The sequence below is a fragment of the Podarcis cretensis genome (assembly GCF_951804945.1).
Source record: "Podarcis cretensis genome assembly, chromosome: 14".
Classification (NCBI taxonomy): Eukaryota; Metazoa; Chordata; class Lepidosauria; order Squamata; family Lacertidae; genus Podarcis; species Podarcis cretensis.
In genome coordinates this window covers 25879237-25893048 of record NC_137183.1, presented here as the reverse complement: position 1 = coordinate 25893048, position 13812 = coordinate 25879237, and the positions used below count along the sequence as shown (strand labels likewise).

General features: G+C 44.8%; 1 pseudogene across 2 annotated transcripts; it reads right to left on the bottom strand.

Annotated features, from left to right (window-relative positions):
• Positions 1-8075: 8075 nt before the first annotated feature.
• LOC307203494 (F-actin-capping protein subunit alpha-1 pseudogene) lies at positions 8076-12351 on the bottom strand (annotated as a pseudogene). Of its 2 annotated transcripts, none has more exons than XR_013843922.1 (2): positions 12248-12351; positions 8076-9067 (listed from the first exon to the last, which is right to left on the bottom strand). The product of XR_013843922.1 is annotated as an F-actin-capping protein subunit alpha-1 pseudogene (transcript). The 2 variants fall into 2 exon arrangements; XR_013843923.1 differs by having other exon boundaries at positions 12278-12333.
• Positions 12352-13812: the final 1461 nt, after the last annotated feature.

Sequence of the window (13812 nt, the reverse complement as noted above, 5' to 3'; positions counted from 1 at the left end):
TTCACAGGCGGCAGGTTAAGAAGGTAATCCTGTATGTGAGATGCATCAATGCAGACTGCAGCTGAGGTCTGAATTGACTGAACTCTCCTCGTATCAAAGCAAAAAGAAGAACCCTTTGTAGAAAACTATCACATCAGGGAGATGGGTAGGGTGGAAACACCACCCTGTTGAAAGGCCAGCAGCAGGGATCATTCTCTTTGCAATTTAAGGGTTAATTCTGTTACCAGTACATCAGCTAAATAAGAGGGGGGTGTTGCTTAGCAACCAAGCAGAGTGACATGATCTTCACTGAGGTAGCATGTGTTCTGATTGGCTGTGTGGTTCTGAGGGTGTCTTCCCTCTGTTTAGTAAAAAGTGCTCCCTATGTAAAAGATGTTGGGTTTTGCAGTATGGTAGCGCTGCAGAGAGCTTGCTGGGGAGATCATGCATTAAAAAGAAAGGGACTCAAAAATAACAAGGTTTTAATTACGAAAAAACAAAAACTCCATTTACACTAAATACATCAACAAACCAGACCCAACCACCAACCCAACCCCCAGGGTAATGGGAGAGCTAGGTGCTGCTCCTTATATACTACAAGCAAATGCTGACACACCTTAATCAATGCAACTCAGCAGCACCTGCTATGTTTCACAGCTGTAAAGCTGGGTCTCGTTATCTTGCTCTGGCCCTTGCTCTGGCCCCTTAAAGACATACACATTAGGTGGAACAATGATGAACCTTTACATTTAAAGTAACCATTCAACACAAGGTTCCCAATGTGGGGCACATGCCCCACAGGGGGGCAATTTGATTTTTAAGGGGGGCAATTTGAGAATGAGTTAGACCAAGTTAATGGTCTTTTAGGCTTCCTCCATGTGAATCGGAGTTCACTTTTTGAATAATAAGAATTATATGTCACAGGGGGGGGGGGTAGGGTAATCAGGATTTTAGAGATGCTTAGTTGGGGCATGGCCAAAAAAAAAAAAAAAAAGGATTGGGAACCACTGGTCTAAACTAAGAATGACAAAACCTCTCCATTCCTTTCTCTACAAATTACACACTGTTTTTCTGTCCAGTTTCCTCAATAAAGCAATATCCAGACTTTCCTCTCTGGACACTGTCAGCATTATTTAAATGAATTGCTAACACTTCCCTCCAGCATTTTATTTTTAGTAGACGGGATTTTTGCTTGCATGGAACAGCATTCCTACATGGGAGCCCTCAGCCACACTCGGTGCTCACATACCAGCAAATTGATATTGAACCATTACAGTCAATTGGGATGCCTTGCACAACAAGCCCACTTCCTGTTGTGGAGCAGTGGGGGTCACAGTTCTGGCAGATAGAGGATAACCCAGAGGAAATCACACCAGCAACTACTGGGGGTCCTTGGGACTCTGGCCAGGAGACCTCAGCACCCAAGTGGAACATGGAAGGGCATCAGAGGAGCTGGTGGATGAGAAGCCAATGGAAGAGCAGGAAGAAGAGAAGAAGAGATCCCACAGCCCTCCAACACGAAGGGAGCTAGGATGCTGGAGTAGCTGGTGGACTATGCTGAAATGGGGGAAATGACCAGGAGAATCAGAAATCAAGAAGACAAGAACTTTAATAGGAAATGGGGGGAATTTATAAGTTCCCTTGGAGAACACTCTAAAGAATTAAAAACATTGGCAGGACTGTTATAACACTTGTAACAAGACCTATGGTAAGAGTTTTAAGAAAAAACGGAAGATATTATAAGATGCAGTTGAAAAAGACTAGTAATAATAATAATAATAATAATAATAATAATAATTTATTATTTGTACCCCGCCCATCTGGTTGGGTTTCCAAAGCCACTCTGGGCAGCTTCCACAAATACCAAAAATACACTAATATGTCATACATTAAAAACTTCCCTGAACAGGGCTGCCTTAAGATGTCTTCTGACGGAATAACGGAAACCATGGAGGGGTAGAGGGAGGTCTTAGGATTTTTATAAATGATTTTTATTGGTTTTACATATAATCACATTACGTAACATCGTATCCTCTTGTTTTATCTCTTTGGCTCAACTGAGCCTAAGGACTTCCCTCCCTCTCGTCTGATGGTTTACAAAATTAAACTGTACATCTTTACATTTTGCTTCGTTTCCTATCCTTGTTATATCATTACCTAAAATATTATATTACTCAACCTGAATAGGTAGCAATTTCACCTTACAAATCTTCAGATAACCCTGCTAATGTTGTTAATTGCTTACAGTTGTATTTCAAATATAATATAAATTTGTTCCAGTCTTTTTGGAATGCTTGGTCTTGCTGGTTCCGGATTCTTCTCCAGTTCTGCAAAGTCCATCATTTTCATCTGCCACTCTTCTTTTGTTGGTGACTCCTGTTGTTCCCATCTTTGAGCTAACAAAATTCTTGCCACAGTTGTTGTATACAATAATAATTTTTTATCTTGTCTCAGTATCTCTCTACCCACTATACCTAATAAAAAAGCTTCTGGTTTTTTAACAAAGAAGTCTTAGGATTCAGGGAATCCTAGTTTGTTTAAGAGTATGACTGATATTTGAATTTAAAATATATTTGTAAAATTGAGTAATTTTATTTTTTTTAAAGGATGCTGGAGAAGCATAACTCCCCACCCCTGCTGCCTCCAAGGGCCAGAAGGCAGAGGGCAGAACAGCTGAGGCAACCGTTATGAAGGAGTGCCAGACTGAGAGCTCATGACTCACCACCTGAAACCAGTTAAGGGCCAGGTCAGCACCTGAAACCGATGAAGCCAAGACTCAGGTGGAGAGTCTGTGCCCAGCAACTGAGGACTATATAAGAGGAGAGGTAGCAGGCACAAAGGATTGCCACAACTTTCCAGGGTGGTTACTCGCTTGATACAAGAGTCGCATGGGAAGTGACACTGGAGACTGGCAGAGGCAATGACAACTGAGGGAAGTGAGAAGAGTATCACCTGAGCAGTGGAGGAGCATGTTTTAACTGATTGTAAAAGTGCCCTTTCTTTGGAAATGATCAAAGACTTTCCGGGTGATGCTGAGGTGCTAATGTGAGAGGAAGCACACGACTTGATAGCAGCTGCTAATGGATCGCTCTGGACTGATAGTGTTCCAACCAGGAATACCATCATAGCTCCCTATGTGAGAGGGGAGGTGCTAAAAGCCCTTCTGAAATATACTCGGAGTCGCATAGTGATTTCATGCTCTGTATTGCATCTCGTAACAGTGAATTGAGTCCCCCCCCCCAAAAAAAAAACCCGTCAGGCTTTATATACATTATTTACACAATGGGTCCCATGTGATTGGCTGACTCTGCTTCCCTCCTGGAGCCTGATTGGGCTGCTCCTGCAGGCCAATCAGTTGTTGCATTCTAGGATCCTCCTGACCTAATAGGCTGATTAACTTCCTCCTGGGGCCTGATTGGGCTGCTCCTGCAGGCCAATCCGGTTATTGCATTCTAGGATCCTACCTGCCTATTGGTCTAGGATCCTAGCTCAGTACATAACACGTTCCCTGTGAACTAAAATCATCACACACACACACACACACACACACACACATTAAATGCTCATTAAATTTTCTGGTATGTGGTTGAATCCCACATGAAAATAGTAAGAGCCTAGATGCACCCTGACTCTCTAAGATGCTACAGAAGTCTTTCTAAATATAATAATATTTTGTTCCTTTTTCCATGCGGAAAGTTACATTTGTTACTCAACAATCATATTCCAATTGAACAAAACTAGTCACTTCCCGCTCACCCAGCATCAATGTTTATAACCCAAATGACATGCAGCTGTGTTTTAAGGTTCTGTCTTATCTAATTTCATCCTCTCTAACATGTTTCTTAATATGTTCTGCTATTTTCTTACACTTCAAACTCCCCTGTGGTCTTCGCATATGGAAAAAACCTTTTTATATAGACTAGAGAGGGTCTCCAGTCTTCTTTACGATGCTACAGGTTGTACAGGTTGTTTTTGCTTCAACCCACAGTGTGAAGCCGCTTGCCGGTGTCTGCTGTGTGTGTGTGAACTGGCACTTTATTACATTCACCTTGAGTCTTCACAACAAGAACATGATGGATTACGTTTTGAGAAACATCAGTGGGGGAAAGTGCTGCTGGAACACACACAAAAAGCCTTTTTGCAGTTATCAAAGGCTCTGTTCAATTAATGACTTCATTAGCGGGCCTTCAAAGCCAAGCATTCTCAGGGAATCTTGTGTGACTGCAGGAGGGGAAGTCAACGCAACAACCCACAAAACACACGCCTGGCATACAAGCACATATTATTTAAATCTCTGTTATTTACTAAGCCACAAGGGGGTGGTCCAAGCTGATAACCTCTTCCTATTCTTTGAAGTTTTTCTTTCCATAAAGGTGCAAGGCTGAAAAACGTTGGATGTGGTGGGTGGGTTTAGAACCACCAAAGGTGGGGGAAATGGGAATCCAGTAAAGAAGGCTTGCTTAGGACAACCCTATGAGGTAGATTAGACTAATAGCAAGTGACTGGCCTAAGGTCATCCAGTGATCTTTGTGGCTGAGAACTCGCTATTGACTTTAAAAATAATGTCAGCTTTGATGACATGACAAAATCATTGGTGAACAGTTTAAAATAATACATCACAGACTGAAGCTTAGGAAGAAAAATCTCAGTTGCGGCAATTGTTGCGTACTAGAAGAAAATGGCATGGGTTGGTTAAATAGAGGTTTTAGCGGTTGTCATAACTCAACCCCACAATCAATTCTGTTTGATGCCAGATGGTGGTGAGTTTAAGAGCATAACTTATAGAATCATAGAATTGTAGAGTTGGAAGTGACCCCAAGGGTCATCTAGTCCAGCCCCCTGCTATACAAGAATTGCCACTAAAGCATGGGTAGGCAAACTAAGGCCCGGGGGCCAGATTCAGCCCAGTTGCCTTCTAAATCTGGCCCATGGATGGTCCAGGAATCAGCATGTTTTTACATGAGTAGAATGTGTGCTTTTATTGAAAATGCATCTCTGGGTTATTTGTGGGGCATAGGAATTCGTTCATTTCCCCCAAAAAAATATAGTCCGGTCCCCCACAAGGTCTGAGGGACAGTGGACCGGCCCCCTGCTGAAAAAGTTTCCTGACCCCTGAACTAAAGCATCCATGACAGATGGCTACTCAACCTCTGTGTAGAAACCTCCAAGGAAGGAGAGTCGACCACCTTCCAAGGGAGTCTGCTCCACTGTCAAAATATCTTGCCCACAGAAAGTACTTCCAGGTACAACTCTGTAGCGAAGAATTAGAGCATGGGCTTTTCTTTTTCCTCCTCCCACCCTGGCATTGTGTTTGTGTGTGATGTATAGTAAAGGTAAAGGGACCCCTGACCATTAGGTCCAGTCGTGACCGACTCTGGGGTTGCGGCGCTCATCTCGCTTTATTGGCCGAGGGAGCCGGTGTACAGCTTCCGGGTCATGTGGCCAGCATGACTAAGCCGCTTCTGGCGAACCAGAGCAGCGCACGGAAACGCCGTTTACCTTCCTGCCGAAGCGGTACCTATTTATCTACTTGCACTTTGAGGTGATTTCAAACTGCTAGGTTGGCAGGAGCAGGGGCCGTGTGTGATGTATATTAGATTGTAAATCTGAAGGCAGGGGCTGTCTTATCATGGGTATTTGTAAGCCATTCTGGAAGCCTTTGGGTGGGGATAAAAATGTTCTGTTTAGTTTTAATTAAAAGAAAAAGAAAAGAAAAATCGGCAAGCACCATCAATTGCCATCACATTACAAAGCTCCATGACAATTTGCCAAAGGAAGGTCGTCAATAGTGGGACATTTCCAAGCTGAGCAGAGAAAAGCTTGCTACATCTTGGCGTCTTGCCAAGCCAAGTTAGAACTTGGTTGGGAGCTGGGTTAGGAAGGTTTGGACAGCTGGTGTCTCATTGTTTTTGGAAACGCGAATGCATTCCCTCTCTCCACTCAGGCTCAAGGGAGACCAAGTCAAGCACAGTGTATAAGCTGGGCAGGTTTGCGCTTCTGGCTACCATGAGCTTCCCATGGTTACTGATAATACAAGAGCTAAATCTTCCCCAGCTCTTTCTGTCTCTACCCTTATTGTTTGGCTCCCATGTCTGTCAATGCAGGGGCCTGCATGGCAAAGGGGAACAAATCCTTTAAGTTGCAGCATTTGGGATTTTTTCGTTTAGAGCAAAAACAAGGAAGAGGAGGTGACATGATAGACCAGGCTTCCTCAACCTCAGCCCTCCAGAAGTTTTTGGCCTACAACTCCCATGATCCCTAGCTAGCAGGACCAGTGGTCAGGGATGATGGTAATTGTAGTCTCAAAACATCTGGAGGGCCGAGGTTGAGGAAGCCTGTGATAGACGTTTATACAGTTATGCTTGGTATGGAGAAAGAGTAGAGAGAAAAGTGTTTTCTCCCTCTCTCCTAATATTAGAACTTGTGGACTTCCAATGAAGCTGAATGTTGGAAGATTCAGGGCAGATAAAGTCCCTCTTCACACAGTGTAAATGGTGGAACTTGCTCCCGTTGTTGATGCCCACCAATGTCGATTCAAAAGTAGATTAGACACATTCATGGCAAGCTGGGATCCGAAGCAGCAGCCAGTCATGGCCCCAATCCCTTGGTGTAGCCTCCTCCAGCCAGCACCACGTGGAGTTCTGCTTCCTTCCTCCTTCTCCTCCTTCCTGGACCTGAGGTTCCCCATCCCTGGTACACAGGGAACTTAGCATTGCAGAACCCTTCTTCTGGGTCAAGGATGAAGAGAAAGAAATATTTTCGGCCTGTGTTGTTAAAGCCATTTCAGCGCTACATCCTGCAGTTTGCCTTTTTCCAGCAGACAGAGAACGGGGACTAGGGAGAACTGCAGCTCTTCATAAGCCAGACTCTCTGCTTTTTTGGAAGCAGGGTGGAAAGCGGGCTCGCCAGATGTCTCTGGGACTGACCAGCTCCAAGAGGCAGCAGCTTGATGAATATCTCTGTGACTAATTAACGCCCGTTTTCCAAAGAGAATGGGAGGGAAAGGGGAATCATGCTCCTCAGATGGGAATCTGCATGTGTGCGTCACACTGTGAGCATCTGTAATAACATCCCAAATGACAGCAGCAGCTTTCTATACAGACTGCCCCTCCCCAGCTACTACACACACACACACGCCTCAGCTCACTCACGCTTTATGTCTGCCTCTAGGTCTATTTTGGACTGCCTTGTCTCTCTTCATTTTCTCCCATTTCCTTTGGCTTCCCTCTAATAGGACAGGCTGCTTCTGTGTATTCTCTCTGGATGACCTCCCCATTTCCCCATGGCTGCTGCACATGACATCACACACACACACATACACCAGGCACCCACAGTGTTGGGTAGAACCAGGTGTGCCTGCTCAGGTTCGGCTTTTGGGCCTTGTTTTGGGGCATCTGGTTGGCCACGGTGAGAGTACAGAACACTGTCTCTTTCTACAGTGTTCAGTATGCACACAGCAGCCTCTGCCAACATCTCCTCTGTGAAATTGGTGCCACACAATACAGATGCCACGTTTGTAAGAATTGGATCTTTCAGTGTGGCAGCACCCACACTCAGGAATTACCTGCTTTCTTACAACTGCATAGCAGGTCTTTTGTGGCACCTGTAACAGTGCCAGTTTCACAGATTGAAGTGGTCAAACCTATTTAGGGTAAGGCAATCTCACAACCTGACTTTGCTGGGACGCGGATGGCACTGTGGTCTAAACCACTGAGCCTCTTGGGCTTGCCGATCAGAAGGTTGGCGGTTTGAATCCCTATAATGGGGTGAGCTCCCGTTGCTCGGTCCCAGCTCCTGCCAACCTAGCAGTTCGAAAGCATGCCAAAATAGTGCAAGTAGATAAATAGATACCATTCCAAGGGGAAGGTAAATGGCATTTCCATGCACTACTCTGGTTTTGGTGTTCCATTGCGCCAGAAGCGGCTTAGTCATGCTGGCCACATGACCTGGAAAAACTGTCTGCGGACAAACACCAGCTCCCTCAGCCTGTAAAGTGAGATGAGTGCCGCAACCCCAGAGTCGTCTGCGACTGGACTTAACTGTCAGGGGTCCTTTACCTTTACCTAACTGAATCCCACATGAAACCAGCAACAGCCTGGAAGTGACCTCACTTTATTTTAAAATGCTATTCCAAACATCTCACATTTCCACAGGCATTGCCTCCCTTCCCTCATCCCTACTGCCACATTGAAGTGGGACCTTCACTGGCTAGCACGAGCCGCAACAATCTTGGTCATCACAACCTTTTCCCAGTCAAGGCTGGTGCGGGTGATGGGCAGCTGTCTCCTAAAGGACTTCAGGTATGTGCCATTCATGTGCTGATACTCTTCCATCAGCCCACCTTGGATCTCGTTTTCTGCCTTCTCCACCAGCTTTGCAAAGTCTTGTGCTGTTTGGGTCTCATCCGTGACCAGCAGGGTCTCCTCGACATCCTTGATGACCGTCAGGTGTGTGTTGCCATCCTCAAAGTAATGGGCTTGGACCATGATGGTGCCAGACACCTCGGTAGAAGTGGAGGCCGGTGCCAATGCAAAAGTCCATTCCGACTTCCACAGTCCATTCCAGAAAGAAGAGGGCTTGTATTGGTGGCTTTCGATGCAAGCCACAAAGATCTTCCGGACAGCTGTGTCCTTGATGAAGACGCTGCAAAGCCCCTCAGGGTAGTGGTTGCTGACATAGACCTTCAAGGCCTCTTGAAGTGCTCTCCTCCACAGTTCACCTTTCTCATCCTCCTCAGGCTGATCCTGGAAATTGCTCGGCACTCTCTTCAGGTGGTCGTACTTGAAGGAGACTCTGTTCTGAGGGTCCAGGAAGCGGTTCTCCTCCAGTTCATTGTGGCGGGTCAGCAACACCTCACACTTTTTGCTTTTGACTGGAGTGAAATGGTCTTTGTTGTGCACAGCGCAAAGGCTGGCCACCTCCTCACACATCATGGTGTCATCGTCCACCAGCATGCGCAGGTCGCTGAAGGCCTCATTGAACTCTCCCGGTGGCGCCTGCTTCAAGAGTCGGCTCACCACCTGGGCTTTCTCTGGCTTTGCTAGGGTGTGGTCCCCAGACTCTTGTTCCTTTGACATGCTTGCCCAGTCTGCAAATGACAAATCATAGGATTTTGAATGCAGTTGACTTGCAAAAAGCCCAAATGGATCGACTTATTTTGATGCACTGGCCTATGACACGTGATATATAAGGACCCACCCTAGTTACTACAGTACTTTGCTTTATACTCAGGTAGGTAGCCGTGTTGGTCTGACACAGTAGAAATATATTTAAAAAAAATTGAAAAATTGTCCAGTAGCACCTTAGAGACCAACTAAGTTTGCTCTTGGTATGAGCTTTCGTATGCATGCACACTTCTTCAGATACTGTTTTTAATTGTTGTGTTTTACATTGTTGTAACCTGCCCTGGGACCTTCTGGTGACAGGTGGATAATAATAATCTTATACTCTGGGTGGCTTCCAACATACATAAAAACATTATTAAACATTAAAAGACTTTGTGATACAGGGCTGCCTTCAGATGTCTTCTAAAGGTTGTATAGTTAGTTATCTCCTTGGCTCAGGAGTCGCCTAACTCCACACCCTCCAGCATTTCTCCGATGAAAATAGGGATGTCCTAGGGGAAAGCGGGACATTCTGGGATCAATTCAGAAACTGGGACATCTTCTGTAAATCCAGGACTGTCCCTGAAAAATAGGGACACCTGGAGGATCTTTAATCTAGATATATTTTTGAAAGTTGATCTAGATATATTTTTGAAAGTTATGCTTTTGGACACGTTTTAATACAGTATATTGCAACCATGGTGGTGGACTGAACCTTTCAAAACTGCACTCATTTTAAACCACTTATTTAAAAACTGTACTGATTTTGTTGGTTTCTCAGAATCCCTGAGCAACAACTGAGTACAAGTAGAAGTAGTAGTAATGATAAATTATTACATTTTACCACCAGGAACCTTCTGGAATCAAGAGAATTGTTCAAACCCTCCCTTGTTGAGAAGACTGAGGATTTTCTCAAACTAACTTAGAGCAGGCCCACTAAACTCAATGGCATGGTTATTTTAGTTCCATTAATTTCAATAGGCCTACTCTGAGTAAAACTTAGTTGGAGACAAGTCTGTGTCTGTAATCCTATGTACACTTAACTGAGAGTGGGGTCTCAGATCTATGATTTTCAGTCACGAGTCCAACAATTACGTTTATCACTGAATTAGAATGATTGGCAACCTATAGAAAAGTTGATTGGTGTTTCTTCCAATTCCGCAGTAAACAGCAGGTTTTCCTGGGGGAAATGACAGGATGGAAGGGGGGGGGACCCTGCTCAGACCTGTGCTTGTAAATCATTGGCCTGTGCCCATAAATCACAGCACAAACAGAAGTATGGGTGAGCTCACAGTTTAATTGCTGTTACTGGGGCTTACAGGCCTGAGGATACCTGTATAGAACATTAAACTGAGAGAGAATCACATGATGACTTCTATCATTGCAGGATTCCTTGGCCACCTGGCACTGTCTTCGCATTGGCTCTTCAGCGGTGGATACCATATTTGGTCCCTGAAGCTGCCTACACAACCTGGGCTGTGTGGAGTCACTGCAGACCAGCAAGTAATGGCTTGTGGCCCTTGCCCATGGACAACCACTTTGAGTAGCACTGCACTAAGTGAAGCAGAAGCCATATCTTTTTCCAAAAGGCAGCTCTGTCCAAGCTGCAGATGCAAATGATAGCCTCAAGGACAGCATTTTGCCAAACAATCAGGTTACATCCAGACAAGCTGTTCATCATTTGTTTTACCAGGAGGTTACACAACTTGCATCAAAGCGAGTGCAATCCTACGTTTTCCACTGCATTTTCCAATCACTTTCCTAGATAGGAAATAGCCCAAAAGCCTGGCTAAAAAGGAATGCTTTTGCCTTTCGCCTGAATGTATGTTATGACACCACCCTGGGGAGAGTTTTTAGAACCCGGGAACTGTTGGATGCATTAGGCATCCCCTGTAGCTTGGTAACTGGTGTGGGTGTGAGTTCTTTCATTCTGGCGCCCTCTATTTCAGTTGGATCAACTGATTATCCTTCCTGGAAGAGACACCTACGGATAGGGGTTCATGACTTATTACTATGTGTCAAAATAAGACAAAAAGGAGAAGCCAACCCAGAAGCTGGTGTTTCTACCACCAGTGGTCTCTCTAGTTCATTTGTAAGTCTATGACGATGTGCACTGGCTGAGGTTGCTGGGAATTGCATCCAAAACCTTTGGACGGCACCAGGTCATCAAAAGCTGGCCTAAAATAACTATTACACTAAGACTATAGGATACTGCAGACCTAAGTTATTCCAAGTGAACTTGAGACTTTAGAGCATGGAACATACAGCCCTTCAGAGGCTATTGAACTACAACTCCCATCATGCCTGAACAACAGCCTTGCTGACTGGGACTGGTGGAAGTCAGGAGTCCAATAACATCTGGAGGGCTGCAGGTTCCCCCCGCCCTGTGCTTTCGAGCTATCTAGCTGCTCTGATGTTGATTTTACCAAAGCGTTCAGGAAAATGAACATTTAATGATCACCTTAATTAGCACCTCTGCCTAATTTGCTAAATGGGAGATGCCTAGATTGGAATTTACAAATAGAGTATAATGATATTTTGATCTGCTGCTCAGTGCATCTGAAATGTGTTTGGTTTCCTAACAGTTCTTTTCTGAACCCTGTCTGAATGAACAGAAATATACTAAGATGTTTCACAATTTCAGCGTATTCCCCCGCTCTTATCTTTTATCTTTATCATGAGTAGAGTGTTTTTGGCATTCAAGAGGATGTTTTGAAAGCCAGCAGGTTGGAGGGGAGGTACTCAACATCTTTCCCCAAGAGAAAGTCACTTTGACAGACAGCAAGCAGTGCAAGAGAGACCACAAATAAGCTGCCATCTCCTGACTTCAAAGCCGTCTTAGGTCAGATCGGGACTACTCTGAAGCACCAGATCAGACCCGAAATTGGAGTGTGTGCAGAGCCCTACAAACAACATCATTAACTTGCCTGTGTGAAGGGTGTCTATCCCATAATAAGTACCCATCTGCAAGCTCCTCTAAGGCTCCTGGGTGCTAGTATTATGAGAGAGGTTTTCTTAGCCACCGTCTCCACCGACTTCATGATTTTGAAAACCTCTGTCATATGGCACATGTTTCCTCTTCAATTTTCTTTGTTTCTATGAATCTTGACCCTGGACCACACAAGACTCTGAAATCATCAAATAGGACTCTAGGCTGTACACACCTGAAAAGACACTTGGGGAATTATCCTGACCTGTTTCTGCTGCACTGTTCAAGTAGGGATTTCAAAGTGGTTGCATTCTATGTTCCCATAGCAACCAGGAGATACTTACCTGGGTCCTATATGAACAGTAGCATTGCCCATCCCATGAAGGGAGGATAGTTCCCCACTAAAATAACTCAATGACGCATTCCCCAGAGCTTTTAACAGCTATGACTCTCACATGGTGCATCCCTCAAGCTGCTCCTTTAAAACCATCTTCCTTAACCTGGTTCCCTCTAGATGTTTTGGGAAAGGGTCACACTCACACCTTCTTTGTCATTAACAATCCCCAACCCATTGGAAAGGAGAGCAAGAGAGAGATTTGCACCTTAATTTACACTTTCCATTCTCTTTGGCCCTGAGTGAATTGAGCCCTTCTCTGAACCAAAAGAATTGGGGGGGAGGGCGTGTTTAAATCCTAGAATACTTAACACATTTGTCATACCAAATGTCAGCAAAATGCCAACAGTGTTATAACTCTCAAGAATTGACAAAGACATTCAGCGTAATTCTGGGCCTGGGAGCCTCTGCAATTTCTTTTTGGACAAAGTCATTTTGCTAATTGCAGATTTGAAAAGAAGCATAATTAGGAATGGAGAGAGAGAATGAGAAAGAGAGAGACAATTCCTTGGCCACAGAATAGATTAACACCATGGGATCCTTCATTATCTTTTATCTGTGTGAGGGAAAGGAGATAATCAGGGAGGTGGAAGGAAGACAGTGCCTTCATTTATGCTTTTTTTAAATGTGAAACAGATCGTGGTAACGTCGGTTTCTCTAGTATGGATTTTGTTCTTGCCCTTTTTTGCAGTTCTCTTGAGGTCACCAACTAATACGCAGTTAGAAATGGGGCTCCAGATAATCAAAATGCTTCTCAACTGACCTCTTCTTCACTAACTAAAGTGAAGATAGCAATGCAGGATGCTTTGTGTTGGGTGTTTAAAGATGCTCATTTCAGAGGGAGGCTGAAATTCATTCACAGAAAAAGTGTCTGAGGGCTTATCCATACTTACCTTTTACTCTGCTCTTCCCAAGCATAGTGCCATGCTTTCAAGCTCATTGTCTGAGCGCTCTTTGCTCCTCCCCTGGAGTTTTCCCAGCAAAAACCTAAGGCACAACAAACAGCAATTCAGGTGTTCCATGGATTTCCATTTGCTCCAGTTCAGCTTTAAAGAGCAGTTATCACAGTGAAAGCTCCAGAGCAAAAAGAAAGGATGTTTGGGCATGGGGTTGGGGAAGGATGTTGTGAGTCTTCTCTCCTTAATAGCCACAAGGAATTCAGCCCTGCTACTTTAAGGGACGCGGGTGGTGCTGTGGGTTAAACCACAGAGCCTAGGACTTGCTGATCAGAAGGTCAGCGGTTTGAAACCCCGCAACAGGGTGAGCTCCTGTTGCTCAGTCCCTGCTCCTGCCAACCTAGCAGTTCGAAAACACGTCAAAGTGCAAGTAGATAAATAGGTACTGCTCTGGTGGGAAGGTAAACGGCATTTCCGTGCGCTGCTCTGGTTCGCCAGAAGTGGCTTAGT